Source organism: Thermobia domestica, chromosome 11 (genome assembly GCF_964235325.1).
Source record: "Thermobia domestica chromosome 11, izTheDome1.hap1.1, whole genome shotgun sequence".
In the NCBI taxonomy this organism is placed as follows: Eukaryota; Metazoa; Arthropoda; class Insecta; order Zygentoma; family Lepismatidae; genus Thermobia; species Thermobia domestica.
The window spans coordinates 26,621,779-26,643,900 of record NC_137464.1 but is presented as its reverse complement, the minus strand read 5'-3'; positions in this window follow the sequence as shown (position 1 = coordinate 26,643,900).

Sequence of the window (22,122 nt, the reverse complement as noted above, 5' to 3'; positions counted from 1 at the left end):
ATTTTTAGAATAATTACGACAAAATTTGAACCTATATTTGAAATGTGGCTTATACTAGCCCCCCTCTGGAAACCACAACATAGGCGCCCTTGCTTTTCTATAAACCTATATATGAATTATTGCACTAATTCTTTTCGGTTTGATGTAAAACTCCGTATTTCAAATTTACATTGATTATCCAGAAGGCGGTCTACACCCTTCAAACGACTCTCTTCTGAATCCTCTAGTACTGTTCATGTCAATAAATAGGATTATCCATGAGGCGAGACCATAGGCGTAACTAGGTGGGAGTTAAATTGCATCTTTCAAATCTGGAGATGAATCTCAAAATAGGCGAAAAAGCGACTGCTCTAAGTATAAAGGCTCGAATATCAACAACAGATGGAACCACGTGTCTCCTATCTTAATGTATTTTCTAGGGAGTGACAATATTCAAAATAATTCATTCAAATTAAAGACAGGAATATTCAAACTTCCTTCAAAGACAAATTGAATCATTAATTAGAGAATAATCCGTGCACTTTATTTGATTATTTCTGTTTTTTTTTTTTTTTTCATTCATTGTTCAGAGCACTGAATTTAACTCTACAGAAGCACGCTTCTAGCAACAAAACTCTCTTAACAATGAAAGAAAGAAAATATCACAAAGGTGCATAAATTATTCTCTAAGTATTGATTCAATTTGTCTTTGGAGAAAGTTTGAATATTCATCCCTTGAATTTGATTGAATTATTTTGAATATTGTTGCTCCCTACAAAATACATAGGAAAGAATATTTATCTCTTGAATTTGATTGAATTATTTTGCGTACTTTTGCTCCCTACAAAATACATAGGAATGAATACTTTTCTTGAATTTGATTGAATTATTTTCAGTATTTTTGCTCCATAAAAAAAAACACATAAAAATGAATATTAAGCTCTTGAATTTGATTGAATTTATTTTGAATAATGTTGCTCCCTACAAAATACATAGGAAAGATAGGTGAAACGCCTGCCATCTCTTTATTATCGCTCGTTTCAAGTCTCCCTAAAATGTTGGTTCAACAGAATGTTGCGAAATTGGAAAATACTTCCTTGAAATGTTTCAAACAACAGGCCAATTTATTTTGTAATTCACGTAAAAGAATGCAAATGTAGACAAAAGTGAAACGAAACCTGTACAATACAGTACAACAACCGAAATTATAGTCACTCTAGACTCGGAAAATAATATAGTAGTAGATCTGGTTCTATTGGGAGAGCTCTGTCCCGTCTCGAAAAAGTTTTGCGAAAATAATATCGTTTCATTTCGTGAACATCCCTAATATTTTTGGTATTCCAAGGTTAAAAAACAAACAAACAAACAAACAAACAAACAAACGAGCTCAGTTATTGGTAAACTGTTAATAATTCCAGCAGTGGCGGATCTAGCCTTGGGGCCGGGGGATCCTACCCCCCTTCCCGATTTTTGATTGATAAAAATAATACAAATTTTTTGAAAGTTTATAGTAAACGTTAACTTTTATTCTTTATTGGAATTTTTTTAAAAACATTATACATAGTTTTAGTTGCAGTTTTTCTGTTATGTAATGTGTAAGACAATACTCGAGTTCCACAATGTCAACATCCAACTTAGGCATAATATCCATCAGGAGAGTGGTAAGTTAGGAACTTGTGCAGGACCCATGAAAAATTGTGAGCTCATGACATACTGGTACCCATCATATTCTAGGTTCTGGCTGTCCCCCAGTTTTTATTTTCTAGATCCGCCATTGAATTCCAGTAGGGTTGCCGTGGCCCAGTGGTTCTGCCCTCCCCCGATGGTCTAGTGGCTAGCACGTGCGTCTTTCGTGTACGGGGTCCCGGGTTCAATTAACCGGTGAGAGAATCTTTGGAATTTTAACTGTCTTCAATATTTCTATGAGCTCCTCGGTGGCTAAGCGGTTAGCGTACGCGCCTTTGGCGTGGGAGACCCGGGTTCGATTCCCGGCGGGAGCTCATGTGGTTCGGATTCCACGTTAATCAGTAGGTCCACGTCTCATATAGCCTCGCTGCTGAACGGGACGTTAAACTCAAAATCAACTCAACTCAATATTTCTATGTTCGAGTCTTTGTTGTTCTAGGTTACTGGAAAACCGAGTTCAACGAGTTAAAAGCAAGTAAAACTAAGTAGAAACTAGTAATAACTAATTAAAGCAAGTTAATGAGGCACATTCGGTGACTCAGTTAACTTTGATAAAAAATAAAGTGGTAGAGTGTTCACCTCTGGTGCGTGGGGTCCTTGGTTCGATCCCAGCTCGCGAAAAGTTAACTTTGTGGTGGACAAACACCGCGTGCGTGAGTTTTCTCGGAGTTGTCCCGTTTCTTCTCACTTTCTGCATTTACATATTTACACCGTCACCGTCATCGTCACCCTCATTATCACCGTCTCCTTTAGCCTAGACGGCATAATAGTGGGACATGTAACTTTTTCCAGTAAGTTCCGTAGTGGCCAGAATGAAGAGCGCTTAAGAAACTGAATTTTTGCATTTTTAACTTTCTTTCATGTTATATATATATATATATATATATATATATATATATATATATATATATATATATATATATATATATATATATATATATAACAATAACAGGAATGATTGCCTGTATTTGTACAGTAATCATTTTATGAGCCTCTTTCCAGTGGACTCTGAACAAAAGTGGACATACATTTTTAGTGTCTAATGCAAATATTGTATCATCTACAGACAAACACACACATAGAGAAAGAGCGAGCAAGCGAGAGAGAGAGAGGCTGTATCAAATCTGAGTCACATTATTTGCATGGTTGGGACAAATGGAACGCGGAGTTAAAGAAGGAAAAAAGAGGCTATCCTTTTGTCGCAAAGTTTATCTTGTCATATACGGTACTTTTTTTTTTCTTATTCGACTTACTTTGTCCAATGCCTGCTACGCAAGCACACAAAGACAAACATTGAATCGAGTCACTCGTCCATGTGGTTTCAACTATTTCAACCGTACAAAATGTTCCTCTATGTACGAATGTATGTATGTATGTATGCAATATAGACTACGTAGCAAAGACCTCTAAAGCTACTTCATACGAGATACTATAAAAAATAATAAAAAATATTTTTTTTAAAAAAATAATGTAATATGACCCTTGTTACATGACACAATTGTGCGTCACGTATTGTGTAACTATAATTCCTGTAATTTGTTTCTTTCTTTTCTTCTTTATTCATTCGGAAAATTTAATATTTCTAATAAAAAGATTTTATTTTGTTGTAATTTAATGTTATAAAATGTTTAACTTATTAGCGTTTGTGCGTTCAGTGAAATACTGAACTGATATGGCAATACTGTTAAAACATCTTTTTTCTGTTCAAAGTGTAGTAGATTGTTGAAGAGGCATCTTTTTTTTTTTTTTTTTTTTTTTTTTTTTTTTTTTTTTTTGAGAGTATTTGATACATAAAAGTTTTCGAGTAACAAAATATGTATTAACCCTCTATTTCATTCTGTGACATACGGGTACATACAGCAATATTGTCGATTTCTTCAGTTGTATTTCAGTTGTATTTCAGTTGTAGTTTTTATTTGATATTATTCAGGTAACTTTCTTTCGATTTTCAAACATGTTGACTGCCACTTTAAAATAGAAGAATTCCTTTATAAATATTTACTGTATAGCCACAACAGAAATTCGAGATACCGAGATTGCGCGTTCCTCATGAAAAGTGACAATGTAACCTCTGTAAGTCAAAGTCTTATTAGTTTAACCTCTATAACTCAAAGTTTTATTAGTTTAACCTCTATAACTCAAAGTTTTTTAGTTTAACCTCTATAACTCAAAGTTGTATTTGTTTAACCTCTATAAGTCAAAGTTTTATTAGTTCAACCTCTATAACTCAGTTTTATTAGTTTAACCTCTATAACTCAAAGTTTTATTAATTTAATCTCTATAACTCAAAGTTTTATTAGTTTAACCTCTAGAACTCAAAGTTTTTTATTAGTTTAATCTCTATAACTCAAAGTTTTATTAGTTTAACCTCTAGAACTCGTAAAGCTGTGAAAGCTGCTTAAATTAAATAAGAAGACTAGTAAAAATAAATTACTGTACATGTATTGTTTTGGAGGGGAGAGGCTTTCATGTCTAGACCTGTGTAAAACACGATTGTAGTACATATTAGCAACAATGACAAGACTAGCAACAATGACAATTACGTAAAAGCATAGTTATAACTTCGAGTTATCGAAGCCACATCAAGGCAAATTCGACTTTATGGAGGTAAACTTCGACTCGTAGAAGTACGCAGATACGAAAGTTCAAGTTATCGGGGTTTTAAAAATATGATTATGAAACTTTTAAAATTCGACTTATCGAGGTTATAATTTTTAAATATTCGACTTACAGAGATTATTTTAACACTGAGTGTTATGGAGAGTTCAAGGCAATGTGAAAAAATTCGAATTATCAAGGAAATCGAGTTATGGAGGTCCAACTGTGTACATATCTATATGTCTGCGTGAGTTAAATATAACTCAAGTGACAGTTAATGTGCTAAAAATTAAAATTTGATGACTCATCCTTTATAATATTATTTCCATGTTGAATGTAATACTACAAATGTCTTTAGCCCCAATAAAATGTCTTTTGCCAATTCAAGGTAGAATTACATCTAATGATTTGGAAAATTTCAAAAGCTATAAAAATGCGCAATAAAAATTATATATTTTAATAAAATATATAAAAAATAGCCATCTGCTGGCTAAATCATTATAGTTAGCATCTTCGTTACGGTTGGCCTGAATTCGATTCCCGGTGGAAGATCATGTATTTGGGGTCCCGCGTTACGCTGTAGGTTCGGCCTCGGTTCTGGCAAGAGACGCTAAAGCTCTAAAACAACGAACCGTTAAATATAAAAAATCAAATTTTTCTATAATAATTATATTTTTTGAATTGGTTATTAATCACTTAAATGTGCGATATCATAGTTCATTTGATGTATTTATTGACAATATACAAAATGTGTGCGAGGACCCATAGCAATACTTGCCTCGGATATTAGTCCGAAGGAATGGTTCAGTTCCTACTTTAACAGCTTTGGTGCTTAAAGAAGACGTTGAATTCCAAATTGATCAATACATAAGTCATTTGACTACAGGATGTTCCTAAACACCGCGGTGATTTTAGCAGACGTTTGCCCGCAGACAATTCAACAACTACCAGGGTTGCCAGTACAAATAGAAATAAATTATCACAAAACTAAACACACAAACCCGCCATCATAACCACAAATTCCAAACGGATAGTGATTAATATCGACTAAGAGGAACACTAAGAAATGAAATCTTATCGAAATAAATTACATAAAAGGAAACTTCAAAACTTTTTTCATTTCAGGATACCTCGAAACTTCACGTCATTACACTACTTTACACCCCACCGATTTAAATAAGGCCCATATTTTTTAAAAGCGCAAGGTGCTTTCTACAACATATAACAATATAAAAAGGGGGAAATAATATTTAAATACTTAATATACGAGGCGAGTTCCAAAGTTCTTTTGAATTACAGATATATGCCAACTTGACACCATAATACTATTTTACACCCCGTCGATCCAAACAAATTGTTTATCATTAGAAAGAGGAAGCCTCTTTCTACAACATATATTAATATAAAAAGGGGGAAATAATATTTAAATACATAATATACGAGGCCAGTTCCAAAGTTCATTGCAATTACAGATATCTGCCAACTTGACACCATAATACCATTTTACACCCCGTCGATCTAAACAAACTGTTTATCATTGGAAAGAGGAAGCTTCTTTCTACAACATATAATAATATAAAAAGGGGGAAATAATATTTAAATACTTAATATACGAGGCGAGTTCCAAAATTCTTTTGAATTACAGATATATTCCAACTTGACACCATAATACTATTTTACACCCCGTCGATCCAAACAAATTGTTTATCATTAGAAAGAGGAAGCTTCTTTCTACAACATATATTAATATAAAAAGGGGGAAATAATATTTAAATACATAATATACGAGGCCAGTTCCAAAGTTCATTGCAATTACAGATATCTGCCAACTTGACACCATAATACCATTTTACACCCCGTAGATCTAAACAAACTGTTTATGATTGGAAAGAGGAAGCTTCTTTCTACAACATATAATAATATAAAAAGCGGGAAATAATATTTAAATACTTAATATACGAGGTGAGTTTCAAAGTTCTTTTGAATTACAGATATATGCCAACTTGACACCATAATACTATTTTACACCCCGTCGATCCAAACAAATTGTTTATCATTAGAAAGAGGAAGCTTCTTTCTACAACATATATTAATATAAAAAGGGGGAAATAATATTTAAATACATAATATACGAGGCCAGTTCCAAAGTTCATTGCAATTACAGATATCTGCCAACTTGACACGATAATACCATTTTACACCCCGTCGATCTAAACAAACTGTTTATCATTGGAAAGAGGAAGCTTCTTTCTACAACATATAATAATATAAAAAGGGGGAAATAATATTTAAATACTTAATATGCGAGGTGAGTTTCAAAGTTCTTTTGAATTACAGATATATGCCAACTTGACACCATAATACTATTTTACACCCCGTCGATCCAAACAAATTGTTTATCATTAGAAAGAAGAAGCTTCTTTCTACAACATATATTAATATAAAAAGGGGGAAATAATATTTAACCCTTTTCTTGGCAAGGAGACTTGTGTTGCTCAGAAAAAATACTGGATGAGACTTCCGTGCCAATATAAATAATAGATAATTGCACATTTTAGTTACATGTTTTATTTTGATAAGGCTGTAATGTATTGTATTCCATAGGATACATTGCCAAAATAGGTAATCAAAGAACGAAAAATGTTCAAAAAAATTATGTATCCCAAAGGATACATTGTCAAGAAAAGGGTTAAATACATAATATACGAGGCCAGTTTCAAAGTTCATTGCAATTACAGATATCTGCCAACTTGACACCATAATACCATTTTACAGCCCGTAGATCTAAACAAACTGTTTATCATTGGAAAGAGGAAGCTTCTTTCTACAACATATATTAATATAAATGGGGGAAGTAATATTTAAATACATAATATAGGAGGCCAGTTCCAAAGTTCATTGCAATTAGAGATAACTGCCAACTTGACACCATAATACCATTTTACACCCCGTCGATCTAAAGAAACTGTTTATCATTGGAAAGAGGGAGCTTCTTTCTACAACATATAATAATATAAAAAGGGAGAAATAATATTTAAACACTTAATATACGAGGCGAGTTCCAAAATTTTTTAAATTACATATATATGCCAACTTGACACCATAATACTATTTTACACACCGTCCATCCAAACAAATTTTTTATCATTAGAAAGAGGAAGCTTCTTTCTACAACATATATTAATATGAAAAGGGGGAAATAATATTTAAAAACATAATATACGAGGCCAGTTCCAAAGTTCATTGCAATTACAGATATGTGCCAACTTGACACCATAATACCATTTTACACCCGGTCGATCTAAACAAACTGTTTATGATTGGAAAGAGGAAGCTTCTTTCTACAACATATAATAATATAAAAAGGGGAAAATAATATTTAAATATTTAATATACCAGGCGAGTTCCAAAGTTCTTTTGAATTACAGATATATGCCAACTTGACACCATAATACTATTTTACACCCCGTCGATCCAAACAAATTGTTTATCATTAGAAAGAGGAGGCTTCTTTCTACAACATATATTAATATAAAAAGGGGGAAATAATATTTAACCCTTTTCTTGGCAAGGAGACTTGTGTTGCTCAGAAAAAATGCTGGATGAGACTTCCGTGCCATTATAAATAATAGATAATTGCACATTTTAGTTACATGTTTTATTTTGATAAGGCTGTAATGTAATGTATTCCATGGGATACATTGCCAAAATAGGTAATCAAAGAACGAAAAATTATGTATCCCAAAGGATACATTGTCAAGAAAAGGGTTAAATACATAATATACGAGGCCAGTTTCAAAGTTCATTGCAATTACAGATATCTTCCAACTTGACACCATAATACCATTTTACACCCCGTAGATCTAAATAAACTGTTTATCATTGGAAAGAGGAAGCTTCTTTCTACAACATATAATAATATAAAAAGGGGAAAATAATATTTAAATACTTAATATACGATTCGAGTTCCAAAGTTCTTTTGAATTACAGATATATGCCAAGTTGACACGATATTACTATTTTACACCCCGTCGATCCAAACAAATTGTTTATCATTAGAAAGAGGAAGCTTCTTTCTACAACATATATTAATATAAAAAGGGGGAAATAATATTTAAATATATAATATACGAGGCCAGTTCCAAAGTTCATTGCAATTACAGATATCAGCCAACTTGACACCATAATACCATTTTACACCCCGTCGATCTAAACAAACTGTTTATCATTGGAAAGAGGAAGCATCTTTCTACAACATATAATAATATAAAAAGGGGGAAATAATATTTAAATACTTAATATACGAGGCGAGTTCCAAAGTTCTTTTGAATTACAGATATATGCCAACTTGACACCATAATACTATTTTACACCCCCTCGATCCAAACAAATTGTTTATCATTAGAAAGAGAAAGCTTCTTTCTACAACATATAATAATATAAAAAGGGGAGAATAATATTTAAATACTTAATATACGAAGCGAGTTCCAAAGTTCTTTTGAATTACAGATATATGCCAACTTGACACCATAATACTATCTTACACCCCGTCGATCCAAACAAATTGTTTATCATTAGAAAGAGGAAGCTTCTTTCTACAACATATAATAATATAAAAAGGGGGGAATAATATTTAAATACTTAATATACGAGGCGAGTTCCAAAGTTCTTTTGAATTACAGATATATGCCAACTTGACACCATAATACTATTTTACACCCCCTCGATCCAAACAAATTGTTTATCATTAGAAAGAGAAAGCTTCTTTCTACAACATATAATAATATAAAAAGGGGGGAATAATATTTAAATACTTAATATACGAAGCGAGTTCCAAAGTTCTTTTGAATTACAGATATATGCCAACTTGACACCATAATACTATTTTACACACCGTCGATCCAAACAAATTGTTTATCATTAGAAAGAGGAAGCTTCTTTCTACAACATATAATAATATAAAAAGGGGGGAATAATATTTAAATACTTAATATACGAGGCGAGTTCCAAAGTTCTTTTGAATTACAGATATATGCCAACTTGACACCATAATACTATTTTACACCCCCTCGATCCAAACAAATTGTTCATCATTAGAAAGAGAAAGCTTCTTTCTACAACATATAATAATATAAAAAGGGGGGAATAATATTTAAATACTTAATATACGAAGCGAGTTCCAAAGTTCTTTTGAATTACAGATATATGCCAACTTGACACCATAATACTATTTTACACCCCGTCGATCCAAACAAATTGTTTATCATTAGAAAGAGGAAGCTTCTTCCTACAACATATAATAATATAAAAAGGGGGGAATAATATTTAAATACTTAATATACGAGGCGAGTTCCAAAGTTCTTTTGAATTACAGATATATGCCAACTTGACACCATAATACTATTTTACACCCCGTCGATCCAAACAAATTGTTTATCATTGGAAAGAGGAAGCTTCTTTCTACAACATATAATAATATAAAAAGGGGGGAATAACATTTAAATACTTAATATACGAGGCGAGTTCCAAAGTTCTTTTGAATTACAAATATATGCCGACTTGACACCATAATACTATTTTACACCCCGTCGATCTAAACAAACTGTTTATCATTGGAAAGAGGAAGCATCTTTCTACAACATATAATAATATAAAAAGGGGGAAATAATATTTAAATACTTAATATACGAGGCGAGTTCCAAAGTTCTTTTGAATTACAGATATATGCCAACTTGACACCATAATACTATTTTACACCCCGTCGATCCAAACAAATTGTTTATCATTAGAAAGAGGAAGCTTCTTTCTACAACATATATTAATATAAAAAGGGGGAAATAATATTTAAATATATAATATACGAGGCCAGTTCCAAAGTTCATTGCAATTACAGATATCTGCCAACTTGACACCATAATACCATTTTACACCCCGTCGATCTAAACAAACTGTTTATCATTGGAAAGAGGAAGCTTCTTTCTACAACATATAATAATATAAAAAGGGGGAAATGATATTTAAATACATAATATACGAGGCCAGTTCCAAAGTTCATTGCAATTACAGATATCTGCCAACTTGACACCATAATACCATTTTACACCCCGTCGATCTAAACAAACTGTTTATCATTGGAAAGAGAAAGCTTCTTTCTACAACATATAATAATATAAAAAGGGGGGAATAATATTTAAATACTTAATATACGAAGCGAGTTCCAAAGTTCTTTTGAATTACAGATATATGCCAACTTGACACCATAATACTATTTTACACCCCGTCGATCCAAACAAAATTGTTTATCATTAGAAAGAGGAAGCTTCTTTCTACAACATATAATAATGTAAAAAGGGGGGAATAATATTTAAATACTTAATATACGAGGCGAGTTCCAAAGTTCTTTTGAATTACAGATATATGCCAACTTGACACCATAATACTATTTTACACCCCGTCGATCCAAACAAATTGTTTATCATTAGAAAGAGGAAGCTTCTTTCTACAACATATATTAATATAAAAAGGGGGAAATAATATTTAAATATATAATATACGAGGCCAGTTCCAAAGTTCATTGCAATTACAGATATCTGCCAACTTGACACCATAATACCATTTTACACCCCGTCGATCTAAACAAACTGTTTATCATTGGAAAGAGGAAGCTTCTTTCTACAACATATAATAATATAAAAAGGGGGAAATGATATTTAAATACATAATATACGAGGCCAGTTCCAAAGTTCATTGCAATTACAGATATCTGCCAACTTGACACCATAATACCATTTTACACCCCGTCGATCTAAACAAACTGTTTATCATTGAAAAGAGAAAGCTTCTTTCTACAACATATAATAATATAAAAAGGGGGGAATAATATTTAAATACTTAATATACGAAGCGAGTTCCAAAGTTCTTTTGAATTACAGATATATGCCAACTTGACACCATAATACTATTTTACACCCCGTCGATCCAAACAAATTGTTTATCATTAGAAAGAGGAATCTTCTTTCTACAACATATAATAATATGAAAAGGGGGGAATAATATTTAAATACTTAATATACGAGGCGAGTTCCAAAGTTCTTTTGAATTACAGATATATGCCAACTTGACACCATAATACTATTTTACACCCCGTCGATCCAAACAAATTGTTTATCATTAGAAAGAGGAAGCTTCATTCTACAACATATAATAATATAAAAAGGGGGGAATAATATTTAAATACTTAATATACCAGGTGAGTTCCAAAGTTCTTTTGAATTACAGATATATGCCAACTTGACACCATAATACTATTTTACACCCCGTCGATCCAAACAAATTGTTTATCATTGGAAAGAGGAAGCTTCTTTCTACAACATATAATAATATAAAAAGGGGGGAATAACATTTAAATACTTAATATACGAGGCGAGTTCCAAAGTTCTTTTGAATTACAAATATATGCCGACATGACACCATAATACTATTTTACACCCCGTCGATCTAAACAAATTGTTTATCATTGGAAAGAGGAAGCACCTTTCTACAACATATAATAATATAAAAAGGGGGAAATAATATTTAAATACTTAATATACGAGGCGAGTTCCAAAGTTCTTTTGAATTACAGATATATGCCAACTTGACACCATAATACTATTTTACACCCCGTCGATCCAAACAAATTGTTTATCATTAGAAAGAGGAAGCTTCTTTCTACAACATATATTAATATAAAAAGGGGGAAATAATATTTAAATATATAATATACGAGGCCAGTTCCAAAGTTCATTGCAATTACAGATATCTGCCAGCTTGACAACATAATACCATTTTACACCCCGTCGATCTAAACAAACTGTTTATCATTGGAAAGAGGAAGCTTCTTTCTACAACATATAATAATATAAAAAGGGGGAAATGATATTTAAATACATAATATACGAGGCCAGTTCCAAAGTTCATTGCAATTACAGATATCTGCCAACTTGACACCATAATACCATTTTACACCCCGTCGATCTAAACAAACTGTTTATCATTGGAAAGAGAAAGCTTCTTTCTACAACATATAATAATATAAAAAGGGGGGAATAATATTTAAATACTTAATATACGAAGCGAGTTCCAAAGTTCTTTTGAATTACAGATATATGCCAACTTGACACCATAATACTATTTTACACCCCGTCGATCCAAACAAATTGTTTATCATTAGAAAGAGGAAGCTTCTTTCTACAACATATAATAATATAAAAAGGGGGGAATAATATTTAAATACTTAATATACGAGGCGAGTTCCAAAGTTCTTTTGAATTACAGATATATGCCAACTTGACACCATAATACTATTTTACACCCCGTCGATCCAAACAAATTGTTTATCATTAGAAAGAAGAAGCTTCTTTCTACAACATATATTAATATAAAAAGGGGGAAATAATATTTAAATATATAATATACGAGGCCAGTTCCAAAGTTCATTGCAATTACAGATATCTGCCAACTTGACACCATAATACCATTTTACACCCCGTCGATCTAAACAAACTGTTTATCATTGGAAAGAGGAAGCTTCTTTCTACAACATTAATTAATATAAAAAGGGGGAAAGAATATTTAAATACATAATATACGAGGCCAGTTCCAAAGTTCTTTTGAATTACAGATATATGCCAACTTGACACCATAATACCATTTTACACCCCGTCGATCTAAACAAACTGTTTATGATTGGAAAGAGGAAGCTTCTTTCTACAACATATAATAATATAAAAAGGGGGAAATGATATTTAAATACATAATATACGAGGCCAGTTCCAAAGTTCATTGCAATTACAGATATCTGCCAACTTGACACCATAATACCATTTTACACCCCGTCGATCTAAACAAACTGTTTATCATTGGAAAGAGAAAGCTTCTTTCTACAACATATAATAATATAAAAAGGGGGGAATAATATTTAAATACTTAATATACGAAGCGAGTTCCAAAGTTCTTTTGAATTACAGATATATGCCAACTTGACACCATAATACTATTTTACACCCCGTCGATCCAAACAAATTGTTTATCATTAGAAAGAGGAATCTTCTTTCTACAACATATATTAATATAAAAAGGGGGAAATAATATTTAAATATATAATATACGAGGTCAGTTCCAAAGTTCATTGCAATTACAGATATCTGCCAACTTGACACCATAATACCATTTTACAGCCCGTAGATCTAAACAAACTGTTTATCATTGGAAAGAGGAAGCTTCTTTCTACAACATATATTAATATAAATGGGGGAAGTAATATTTAAATACATAATATACGAGGCCAGTTCCAAAGTTCATTGCAATTACAGATATCTGCCAACTTGACACCATAATACCATTTTACACCCCGTCGATCTAAACAAACTGTTTATCATTGGAAAGAGGAAGCTTCTTTCTACAACATATATTAATATAAATGGGGGAAGTAATATTTAAATACATAATATACGAGGCCAGTTCCAAAGTTCATTGCAATTACAGATATCTGCCAACTTGACACCATAATACCATTTTACACCCCGTCGATCTAAACAAACTGTTTATCATTGGAAAGAGGAAGCTTCTTTCTACAACATATAATAATATAAAAAGGGGTGAATAATATTTAAATACTTAATATACGAGGCGAGTTCCAAAGTTATATTCAATTACAGATATCTGCCAACTTGACACGATAAAACTACGAGGGTCATTCGGAAAGTAAAGAACGTTCTTTATAAACACTTTAATAACTGATATACAAAGGCGGATTTTTTTACATACTATGTGATACTTAAGTATCTTTTCGACATAGTCGCCGTGTAAATTTAAACACTTGTCATACCGTGGTACAAGTTTTTCTATGCCTTCGGCATACACAGTTGCCGCCAAACTGTTGAACGAATCACTAACAGCTTCCTTAAGTTCATCATCACTGCCGTAGTGGCTTCCACCCAAAAGGTCTTTCAAGTTTGGGAATAGGTGGAAGTCACTGGGGCCTAAGTGTGGACTATAGGGTGGATGCTCCCAAACTTCCCACTTAAACTGCTGAAGAAAGTCCGTCGTCAATGCCGCGAAGTGAGGACGGGCATTGTCGTGGATGAGGATGACGCCGGTAGTCAGCAATCCGCGCCTTTTATTTTGAATCGCGCGGCGAAATCGACGTAACGTCTGACAGTAGGCAGCTGTATTTATGGTCTCACCTCTCTGCATGTAGTCAACGAGCAAAACACCCTTACGATTCCAAAAGACCGTAGCCATAACCTTTCTGGTGCTCAAAATTTGTTTGGCTTTTTTCGGCTTTTTCGGAGAATTTGAATGGTGCCATTCAATGGATTGTTTCTGGAATGATGCCGCCGATCTAAATTACCTGTTTATCATTACAAAGTGGTTTTACCCAGGGTACTCCCGTTTCTTCCCACTTTTCATTTACCAATTTCTCTATTATCATTGACTTGCATTAATCATTTCGCGCGGTGGCTCACTGTTAGATCGCTTCCTCTCGTGGGTCAATTAATTTTGTTGTGGACAAGATAGTATCCATTGTTTTCTTCAGGACACTCCAGCTTCCTCCCACATTTCATTCCACCGATTCCTCTATTATCATTGACTTGCTTCAATTATTGGGCGCAGTGACTCAGTGGTAGAGCGCTTCCTCTGGTGGTCCAAGTAAGCTTGTGGTGGACAAGATCATATCCGTGGGTTTTGTCAGGGTACTCCCGCTTCCTCCCACTTTCCATTCCACCAATTCCTCTATTTTCATTGACTTGATTCAATCATTGGGCACCTAGGCTCAAAGATAGAACGCTTCGTCTTGTACGTGGTGTCTTTACTGTTACGATCCCGTGCCTCATAAATTTCTGGTTGACAAGATCGTGTCCGTGGGTTTTGTCAGGGTACTCCCGCTTCCTTGCACATTTCATTCCACCAATTGTTCTATTATCATCGACTCTATTCAATCATTAGGCGCAATGGTTCAGGGGTAGAGCGTTTCCTCTGGTGGGCCAAATAAGTTTGTGGTGGACAAGATCGTATCCGTGGGTTTTCTCAGGATACTCCCGCTTCTTCCCACTTATTATTCCACCAATTTCTCTATTATAATTAACAATTTAATCTTTGGCGCGGTAGCTAAGTGGTAGAGCTCTTTCTCTAGAGCATGGGGTCCTTATTGTTTCGATTCCCAGCCTAGTAAGTTTGTGGTGAACAAGGTCGTATCCGTGGGGTTTCTCAGGGTGCACACGCTTCTTCCCACTTTTTATTCCACCAAATTCTCTATTATCATTAACGTTTTAATCATTGGGCGCGGTAGCTCAGTGGTAGAGTCCATTCTCTGGTGCCTGGGGTCCATATTGTTTCGATTCCCGGCCTAGTAAGTTTGTTGTGGACAAGGTCGTATCCGTGGGTTTTCTCAGGGTACTTCCTTTCCTCCCACAATTCATTCAACCAATTCTTCTATGATCATTGACTTGCTTTAATCATTGGATTGGTCTTGGTCCCTTGAGCATTGTGGTGATGTCAGAAATCAGATTCGGTTTCAAGCATTTGGGTTGTGATGTAAACCTTTGCTGTGATTCAATCTCAGTATTTTATTACGCGAGATAAAACTATCCATACAGTTATAAATGTTGTTCGATTTTCGCAACCAGGTATTGAGATTAATCCAATTCGGAACCTCATTTCTAGCGCTTTGAGGCCAGGAACTGATTTCGGACATTACGCTGTCCTCAAACGACTAGGATCTTTCCAATGTTACCATCCGCGTCCAACAACCCTATGTTTAAAGGGGAATAGAAAGGACCCGCGTCTAAATCTTCGGGACCCAGTTTCTTGAGGTTCAAGGCTAGTGATCGATTTCTGACATCACAATTGTGCTCAACGGATCAAAACCTTCCAAATGCCGCCAACGCCTTCCAATAACTTCATGTTTAATAGGTGAATAGAAGGGACCCGAACCCATAACGTCAGGACCCCGTTCCTTGTTCTTCGTCGCCTTTGCCTGATTTCTGACATTACTACTGCACTCTGGGAACCCGGACCTTTCCAACGCTACCACTCGCGTCCACCAACTCCATGTGTAACATGGTCCCCCTGACGTAGGAGAATCGACTCCATGTTTTTTTCATAATTATTCTCCAAATGGGTTTGTATACAAGGTAGTTTTGTCAAGTTTAGCAGCAGGTCTAAAACAAGCCTCTTGAGAGCGGCTCTTATATGTTAAAGAATACATAACGATCGCTTTTGGCTGTTCCAATGGTCTGTCCAAGCGGCTTGGTAAAAAAAATCTGCGTAGCATAACAAAAAAAAGATTTTTCTCTTATATGTTAAAAATAAAAGCACAGAAAGGAAAAGTTAAAGTTTGTTAGGTGAGTGTCGGGGACGCCGAATTCTATTTCGCCCCGGGCAACGAACTTTCTTGCTATGGCTCTGAACTCCAACACTTATCGGTCTTTCAGGGTCTCATCCCTTACCTACAACAACGTAGTTTGATTAACCTGTTAAACAAAACGTTTGAAAAGAACCTGTGCGTGACTTATTGATAGCTATGCAATATATTGACAGAGTACTAGTCTTCAGTTTAGCAACGAAGCTGCCCTTAGGCGAAATATCAAGTTCCTCTCTACTTTTGTCTGTGCCTTCTAAATCGTAACATTGTGTTTAAAGGCAAACAGAAACAAGGTCAGTTCTTTAGTTCTTTGTAGAACAACTTGATAAGACGTTTGTGTCTTTTACACAAATACGTTTTGTCAGATTGCTCTTTGAAGCCTTTTTGCATTATAGACTATAGAACAACATATCCAGATTCAGAGAAACCCACAAAAATTTTAAAGAAGAGTGAAAAACATATTTATTATTCAGATGCTTTAATATTATTATTATTATTATTATTATTATTATTATTATTATTATTTACCAAAGTTAGTAGCTTCTCTTTGTTGATAAAAATCCTAATTTGGCATTTATTAAAAGTAATATGACTGGGTCTAGAGACAGAAAAGAGGGGATCTTATTGCCAGATATAAACTGAGAACTTTGTTCAGCAGTGAATACGTATTAAATAAACAAACGTATTGATTGCACCTTTTTTTAAAAAATGTATAATTACTAAAAAATGCAATCATTGAAAAACTCTGGGGTACCAAAGGGTCACGTGTTAGCCACTAGACCAGCGGGGAGGACACCCACTCGTGCACATAGTTAGGTTAATGATTTCTGACATTACCACTGCTCCTGAGTGCAGAAGTAATGTCAGATATCAGGCCCAGGCCACGAAGTTCAAGGAATGCGGTCCTGACGTTATGGCCCCGGGTCCCTTCTATTCATGTATTAAACATGAAGTTGTTGGACGGCGTTGGCGGCATTTGAAAGATTTTGATCCGTTGAGCACAATTGTGATGTCAGAAATCGATCACTAGCCTTGAACCTCAAGAAACTGGGTCCCGAAGATTTAGACGCGGGACCTTTCTATTCCCCTTTCAAACATGGGGTTGTTGGACGCGGATGGTAACATTGGAAAGGTCCTAGTCGTTTGAGGACAGTGTAATGTCTGAAATCAGTTCCTGGCCTCAAAGCGCCAGAAATGAGGTTCCGAATTGGCTCAATCTCAATACCTGGTTGCCGAAGATAGAACAACATTTATAACTTTATGGATGGTTTTATCTCGCGTAATAAAATACTGAGATTGAACCACAGCAAAGGTTTACATCACAACCCAAATGCTTGAAACCGAATCTGATTTCTGACATCACCACAATGCTCAAAGGACCAAGACCTGTCCAATGATTAAAGCAAGTCAATGATCATAGAAGAATTGGTTGAATGAAATGTGGGAGGAAAGGAAGTACCCTGAGAAAACCCACGGATACGACCTTGTTCACCACAAACTTACTAGGCTGGGAATCGAAACAATAAGGGCCCCATGCTCCAGAGAAAGAGCTCTACCACTTAGCTACCGCGCCAAAGATTAAATTGTTAATTATAATAGAGAAATTGGTGGAATAATAAGTGGGAAGAAGCGGGAGTATCCTGAGAAAACCCACGGATACGATCTTGTCCACCACAAACTTATTTGGCCCACCAGAGGAAACGCTCTACCCCTGAGCCACCGCGTCCAATGATTAAAGTATGTCAATGATAATAGAAGAATTGGTGGAATGAAGTGTGGGAGGAAGCGATTGTACCCTGAGAAAACCCACGGATACGATCCTGTCCACCATACAACTTACTTGGCTAGGGAACGAAACAATAAGAACCCCATGCCCGAGAAGAAGCGGTCTACCATTGAGCCACCGCGTCCAATGATTAAAGCAAGTGAATGATAATACAGGAATTGGTGGAATGAAACGTAGGAAGAAGCGGGAGTACCCTGAGAAATCCGACTAATACGATCATGTCCACCACAAACTTACTTGGCCAGGAATCGAAACAATAAGAACGCCACACACAAGAAGAAGCGCTCTATCACTGAGCCACCGTGCCCAATGAATAAAGTAAGTCAGTGATAATAGAGGGATTGGTGGAATGAAAAGCGAGTAGAAGCAGGAGTACCCTGAGAAAACCCACGGATACGATCCTGTCCACCACACAACTTACTTGGCAATGGTTCGAGAAAATAAGGACCTTACGCACGAGAGGAAGCGCTCTACCACTGAGCCACAGCGCCCAATGATTAAAGCAAGTCAATGATAATAGAGGAATTGGTGGAATGAGAGGTGCGAAGAAACGGGAGTACCCTGAGAAAAGCCACGTATACGATCTTGTCCACCACAAACATACTTGGCCGGAGATCGAAACAATAAAACCCCACGCACCAGACTAAGCGGTCTACCATTGAGCCACCGTGCCCCACAACAAGAACAAGAAAATTGGAAGTTACTAGGAAACATTTTAAGAAGGAATATCTTTCAATGGTAAAGACCACTGTCCGTTGATCGTCTTTTAATAACTCCACGAGCAGAAAAGACTGATACGTCCCTCTCCTATTATGTCTTTTTAAAACCATATATGTTATCCGGATATTATCCTTTATTCGTCATTCGGATCTAATCAGTTATCCGAATGTAATATTATCCAGATATCTGTTATCACAATTTTATAAATTATCCGGTTAAATCCATTATCCGGATATTATCCGACATCCAGATATTATCCGTATCCGTCATCCGGATATCATCCGTCAGCCGGATATTATCCGTTATCCGTCATCCGTTTTGTTATCCGTCAACCGGATATTGCAAATTCGGATAAGTTTCTTTCCGAGATCAGAATAAAAAATTATCCAGATGTGGCCATCCCTAATCAGCATCGTCAGAAACATACACAAACTAAATGTCTTCAAAGTCTGCTACACAAGAGCAGGGGTGGATCTAGGGGGCGATCATGGCGATTGCCCCCAGAAAGGGAATCTTTCTTATTTTATATATAAATAAAACTCATTCCAGAGTTTGGAGCTCTTAAAGGTAACTCTTAGTAGGAGTATTATTAACCACCGAGCCTCCAGAAGTCGATCGTAGATCCACCTCTGGACAAGAGAATGGGAAACACTTATTATTCACATTCAGTTTGCACATCTCAACAAATAAACAATATTTTCATTCACTTCCATCTACTACTGTATTCTACTGAATTGTAACGACTTTTTATGTTTAAAAATAATTATTCATTTTTCAATAATTGTAAATGTTTATAAGTTCAGTAATTTACCATGAATAGTCAACTAGAAGTGTTTTTGTAACTAAGAAATAACAACATGAACTGTGAAATATCTTCTCACAAACTGTCGAGAGTTGAGAGTCGACAAATTTTACTCTTTCGTTTACCGATTACCTCGAAACCGCAGTAGCCAGAATTAGCCCAGAGTAGGGGACTTATATTAAGAAAATGAAAATCTCAGGAAAATGCAGAAGTCTTTTAGTCTGAGAGAAAAAAAGGAATGAAATCTCTAATTTCTAGTTCTGTTAGTCTTGTAGCTCTTAGTCCGTACCAAAGTACTGATAGAAATATGACCAATTAATTATGACTATTTTGTAGAACATTCCACTTTAATATCACAGGAAATTTATCTTCCGGCTTGCTTAGTTGTGAAAAGTTATAGAGTGTATTGGTATACTATGTAAAGTATGTGTACTGTCGCTGATTTGTGATAACAATCAGAAACAGAAGTAAAAGGTAAATTACAGTAATAGTTTTCTGTTAATTTTTGTATTCAAGGGGAGACGGAAAAGCTACCTTTATCTTAACATTCGTTTTTCTTAAAATTTGTATTCGGGTTCACACCCTTCCTCCTCAACATTAAATACGGAAATGGAGAACTTATTTAGAATTTGATTGTTGATTCCAGTATATTTCAAGCATCACTTCACGGACCTGGGCCTGTGATATGTCGATACATCGCTGTCGATATATCTATATTATCATATATCAACATTCGATATCGCGAATATGTGGACATGAATATATTCTAAATTTTCGATATCGATATTCGGGGAGCGGCGAGGTATAAGGGACCCCTAAGACTTGCGACGGATGAAGAAATTAAACTTACTTTTTACAATATTGTTTTCTAATCATAATTTCTTTATTACCACAAATTGCAATGTAAATACATCCACTTGCAAATTTGCAATATTATATGGTATAATTTCTTAGGCGCCAGAACTTTTCTGTTCCCTGAAAAAAGTAACAAAAAGTCACGTGCGAAAGCAAGTGCTTCAGACTTTGAACTAGAATTTACCATAAGAAAGTTTTTTCTCTCTCTCTTGGAGATTTCCACCCTTTTTGGCCTTTGGGACCGCTCATTGACAAAACGTGCACACATGATCGCTATATGCATTCATGCTCTTAGGCAGAGTCTGAGATTTTGAAGAAAAACGATTTTTTAATAATAATAATAATAATAATAATAATAATAATAATAATAATAATAATAATAATAATAATATAACAATGGGGTTTACAACGAGGGTCCCATTTCTTTATCTTGCATGGGAGGGCCGCAAGTCTGCTACGCCACTTGTGTCCCCTATTCTGCGTTTGTTTCTTTTTCGTTTCGTTTAGCTATTTGTTTTGTGCTGTTAGGCTTTTATATGAAACCTTTATATTATGACTTTTTCTTTTTATGAGTTTCTTTTTTTGGGGTGGGGAAAGGGAAAGAGAGAAATGCTTTCTTCTTATATCTGTTTCTTACCATTCATCTTGTTTGAACTGCTTAAGTAAGTCATTTTGTAACTTTTGATGTCATCCAACTCCATCACAATAATAAAATTGTCATTCTTAACAATTAGTTTTATTCTCTTATTTGCAGTTTGCCACACTGGTATATTTGTGACAAAATTGAGGTTTAATCCAACGCCTTTCGAATTTGCAACCAACCCAACCGCCGAGCTTTTTGGGTTGCTTGCTATTGCAGGAAAAGGAAAATTGCAGGTGGTAATGCACTTTTGGAGTCGTGTATACAATCGGATATAGTGTAGTGTCGGTGCAAGGGTGACTGCCAAAGGAACTGGAGTATTTCTTTGGGCATTTTATCAACCCTTGAATCAGGGAAATGAACAACAATCAAGTATAAGATTTCAACAATCAAAAATAAAAGTATATCATTCAAGTTAGAAGAACACTTAGAATTCGAAAGAAAGAGATATACTTATGTGTGATTGATCTATTTTGTCTCAGCACAGAATAAACTCTCGGGAGAATAATTTAAATGAAAAGAATTGTTTAACGTATCACAGTTGTATCTTCTAGGCTAATGGTGACGGATGATAAATGAACGGCTTCCTGTCCAAGTTAAGAGTGTGTGAAAATAGGAAAAATAACTTTGATCCAGATTAAGTTTAAAAC